The sequence below is a fragment of the Bactrocera neohumeralis genome, unplaced genomic scaffold (genome assembly GCF_024586455.1).
Source record: "Bactrocera neohumeralis isolate Rockhampton unplaced genomic scaffold, APGP_CSIRO_Bneo_wtdbg2-racon-allhic-juicebox.fasta_v2 cluster11, whole genome shotgun sequence".
Classification (NCBI taxonomy): Eukaryota; Metazoa; Arthropoda; class Insecta; order Diptera; family Tephritidae; genus Bactrocera; species Bactrocera neohumeralis.
Window position 1 is genome coordinate 11,228,079 of NW_026089624.1, and position 5,223 is coordinate 11,233,301.

Sequence of the window (5,223 nt, forward strand, 5' to 3'; positions counted from 1 at the left end):
AAAAATCAGATGAGCGAAATTTGAAGTTAATCCGATAAGTTTAAAGTGTGCCCCTTGGCCCTCAAAAATGGTTTTCGTCATGTGTTAACTGTCAAATGCATAGCGTATTTTCAGGATGTTTTCACCAAAATCAGAACGAAAACGCAGGATCGTCAATTTCAAGTGCCTCATCTTGATCTTCATCAGACAGTGCATCATCAATGAGATCCTGAATAGTCATTGGGCGAGAATGTTTTGGTGGAGGAACAATGTCACCCAAATCTTCTGACTCTACAGTAGGGGCTTCTAAATTTTTTAATTCCATCCCTGTCTGTAGAATTCCATCCACATAGCCCTGGTACACTTTTTTAATGTCCATAAGCATCTCCATTATCTGCGATCCTAGATCATCACGCTAACTCTTCTCAAGGAATTTTTGGCGATAATCAAACAGAGCCATGTATTGATGGAGAAGTTTTGGACTACGACGACTTTTAATCCCATTTTTCAACCAACAATTTCTGCATTCCAAATCGTTGATTGTGTTTTCGGGATTACTTGCTCAACATACTCACCAATGCTGTGATTGGTGGTTAAGCAAGTGGTATTCTCACCAAAAATTCGTTGTATTCCATGATACTGCTTTCCACCATCAGTGCAGATGCGGGTAGTATCTGGGTGAACGAATTTTTTAATGTAAGGCCACAAATCTGCCTTGCTTTTTCCATTCACTCGGAAAAAGCGGCATATTTTGTCTTCCTTAAAATAGACGCAGTTGAATTTGCTTTCGCACTCTTTGAGGGTATGCGCATGTGACAGACAGTTTGTACAAAGTCTTTTAGTTTTCACGAATTGTTTTTTAAATCTCTCGCAAGATTTGAGCTTATGCCCTCCTGTACATAGTTCGCATGATTTATATTTATTCTGTTCAGATGAGAACGATTGTGTTTTGAAGAAGCTTCTATTCAACTTGTTGTTGCTATTGGCTTGGGGCTTGTGGAAGCTTCTATTGAAGTCTTGCTGATTACCTTTTGCTTTACCTGTATTTATTTTTTTGTCTACCCTTTCTGCGATTTCGTACTGGGTAGTGAGAAAATCTTTCATTTGTTGCCACGTTGGGCACTTTTTCCTTGATGAGAGCGATGGCTCCCACAATAATAAAGACTTTTCTGGTAATGCTGCTGTGCATATATTTACCAGTATAGGGTCCCAGTTGTCTGTGGGAATGTTTTGGGTCGATAAAATCGACAAACAATTGGAAACAGTGGATTGAAGTTTGATAAATTCTTCACTTGTTTCCTTTTGAATTTTTGGCAAGTTCATTAGAATTGTTATCTGCTTATCGACCAATATTCGTTCATTCTCGTATCTTGATTTTAAAGCTTCCCAAGCCATATTAAAATTGTCGTCACTTAATGCGAACTGTTTTACTATGACGCCAGCTTGACCTTTCGTTTTGTATCGGAGGTGATACAATTTTTGTGCATTAGATAATTTTGGGTGGTTTATGTAAACGACTGTGAACATGTCCCGGAAGGACGGCCATTGTACATAACCCCCATGAAAAATTTCTGTATCACATGCGGGCACCTTGAGGTGGATGCCTGAACTTGCCTCTTGACTTTGTACTTGTGGCATCTCTACTCGAGGAAGTGGAGTAGGTGCAATTGCTTTAATTAACTTCAATTGATCTGTAATCATTGCTTTCGTTTCTTCAAATTGGTCTAGGCAATTTTCGTATTTGGCGTAAACCGAGGATTTGAAATTTTCTGGTAGATCTGAATCATCAGATTCTACTATTGCGTCATAAGAAGCTTGAAGACGTATCCAAAAATTGTCCAGGTTTTCTTTTTTGATTTCTAATGCCGATTCAGAATTATCTTGAATCGGCGAAGATGAAAAGCGAGTGCAGTATTTAACAAAACTGTCACTCTCAGCAATAAATTTACTGTATAGAATGTCTTTCCCCCTTTTTTGTTTTGTAACACCTTGCTTCGAGCGTGTAGCTTCTGCAGGTGTACATGGACTTTTTTCGTCCGAAATGATTTTTGGAATTTAAAAAGTTTAAAAAAGTTCAATTTTATCAAAAAATTTCTATCAGTGTAAACTGATTGACTTTGAATAAATTCGTTATTTCTCCGTGAAATCTTTTATTAATAATATAACTTATAATTTTTTGTTTTCTCGAATTAATTACCGTGTTTCGTTTTTCTTTTCTCGGACTAAATCAAAATGTTGTATATTAATCCCGAAAATAGTAAAATTTTATTTATTGTTTATGTAATCGTTTAAATTGCAAAATTTATTTCAATAATAATTTGTATTACGTTTGTATGTCTTATAGGGTATACCTATAGACGACTCCGTTTGTATGTACTTGCAAATGAGTGCTCGTATAAGAGTTCAATGCACTTTGTACATACATAAGTACGCAATCCTGCTTGTTTTGCTTACCAAAGAACAAGGGGTATTGCCGAAAATGTGCCAATTTGGACTTTGAAAATGTAAAATAAATGTTTCGCAATAGGGAATTTATTTGTAAAAATATATTATGATATTTTATATTTTCTATGCCGAACCGATTAAGTTATTGCGAATGCGTTTTTTTTTTCGAAGGTAAGAAACAATTTATGGTACCCTAGTAGGGTATAATGTCCCGTATATGTGTACTTATGTAAGTATTATGGTGAGCACAAATTCCTGTAGTGCACTCACATACATGCTCTCCAACGAGTAAGTATAAATATATACGTATGATGGGAAGTCAACAACAAATATACATGTATTTGGATGTATGTAGAAGAGCACATATCCCGGTAGTGCTCTCCGCTGATACGACTTTAAGGCAATCCTGCTTATTGCTTGATGAAGCATAAGGGGTATCGCCGGACACTTGTGCAAGTAAATACTTGAATTTGGTTTTTTTTTTGTTTTTGTTGGAGATATTTTGTGTTTTGATACACGAAGGTAAGCAGTAAATGGCAATCAACACTTTTATATACTTCGATAAATGTATATATGTGTACACGGTATGTAAATATATGTATATGCAAAATATAAAACCCAAACTGTTTCCTTTGCAATATTTCCGTTTTTATCAAAAGTTACTTATAACTGTTTGACAACCGGTATTTGTTTTTTTGCAAGGTCAATAAAATAAAGTGAGAATAACTTGATGAGTTATTCTATGCAAGATAAATGAATTTGTTATAAAATATTCATCGCAATAATATACATTAGGGTGGCTCTTATTTTTCAAGTACAATTTTTTTCTTGTGCTACCCCTCAATTTAGTTCCTTTTTATAAAAAAATCAGATGAGCGAAATTTGAAGTTAATCCGATAAGTTTAAAGTGTGCCCCTTGGCCCTCAAAAATGGTTTTCGTCATGTGTTAACTGTCAAATGCATAGCGTATTTTCAGGATGTTTTCACCAAAATCAGAACGAAAACGCAGGATCGTCAATTTCAAGTGCCTCATCTTGATCTTCATCAGACAGTGCATCATCAATGAGATCCTGAATAGTCATTGGGCGAGAATGTTTTGGTGGAGGAACAATGTCACCCAAATCTTCTGACTCTACAGTAGGGGCTTCTAAATTTTTTAATTCCATCCCTGTCTGTAGAATTCCATCCACATAGCCCTGGTACACTTTTTTAATGTACATAAGCATCTCCATTATCTGCGATCCTAGATCATCACGCTAACTCTTCTCAAGGAATTTTTGGCGATAATCAAACAGAGCCATGTATTGATGGAGAAGTTTTGGACTACGACGACTTTTAATCCCATTTTTCAACGAACAATTTCTGCATTCCAAATCGTTGATTGTGTTTTCGGGATTACCTTGCTCAACATACTCACCAATGCTGTGATTGGTGGTTAAGCAAGTGGTATTCTCACCAAAAATTCGTTGTATTCCATGATACTGCTTTCCACCATCAGTGCAGATGCGGGTAGTATCTGGGTGAACGAATTTTTTAATGTAAGGCCACAAATCTGCCTTGCTTTTTCCATTCACTCGGAAAAAGCGGCATATTTTGTCTTCCTTACATAGTATTCCCAATACAGTTATTGTCATTTCATCGGTTAAACGGCCACGATTGTACTTACGTTTTGTTAGAAACGGCTCGTCAATCTGCACCGTTTTCCCTTTTCCACCGAGACAAAAATCTGCATTGGAACATATTACTTCGGCTACTTCCCTAAGGTAACTATAATAATCTACTATAGTTCCACAACTTAGGGAAGACTCGTTATTTTGTTTGCGCCAGTTATTAAGATGACCATGGACAGTCATCACATTAACTTTCGTTACAAAGCAACAAATTATCGCCAAGATTTCCTTAGGCGCTAATCTGCAACAATTACCATCAAAAAATGTACCCTGCGCAGGATTTATATAATGGCGACAATCTTTCGCACCTTTCTTTTTTAATAGTTTCGTATTGCACCTCCAAACCCATCCTAACTTGGATTGGTTGTGCTCTTCGACCCGCATTGGATTCCTACACTTAGTGCATACAGTGGGAATGGAATCTCTTGACGGGATTAATTTAACGCCTTCAAAAAATTTTAGTGACTGCTCATTCGTTCGGACTAGATGTCCAAACGACGTGAACATAGAAAAATTCAGAAGCTCTGAACGCAATTATAAATTATGATATAATAATACTAACTGTTACCCTGTGCGTTTCGCTACACCTAAATCGAATAAAACTCTTAAGGGTTTTTACTTTGTGTTTTATTTATTGTTGTAAAACTGTTACTTATTTATAAAACATATTGGTATACAACATTTTTGGTTTTTCCACCTGGCGCGATAATGAATAAGCACCTTGGTGTTCCCACTCTCAAGCAGGCGACGAACAATTGGCCGTGGGAGAAGCACGGTTCTTCCAAATTGACGCCGCACACTTGAAACGTTTGCCCTTGCGATTTGTTGATGGTCATCGCAAAGGCAAGATGTACAAGGAACTGCAAGCGCTTAAATTCAAACGGCATTTCCGTTTTAATCATGGGAATGCGTTGTGAGAGTACAACTTCACCTGCTGCCTTGCCATTTAGTATTGTTGCTTCAATCAAATTTGGCCACAATTTTTTGACTGAAAGTCTTGTGCCATTACACAAGGTCGGTGGCTTCAGATTTCGTAGAAGTATAATGGGGGAACCGACTTTCAGGACCAAACGATGCGGTGGCAGACCGGGGGGATCCAAAGAATTCAAGAATTCAGTTGAATAATTGA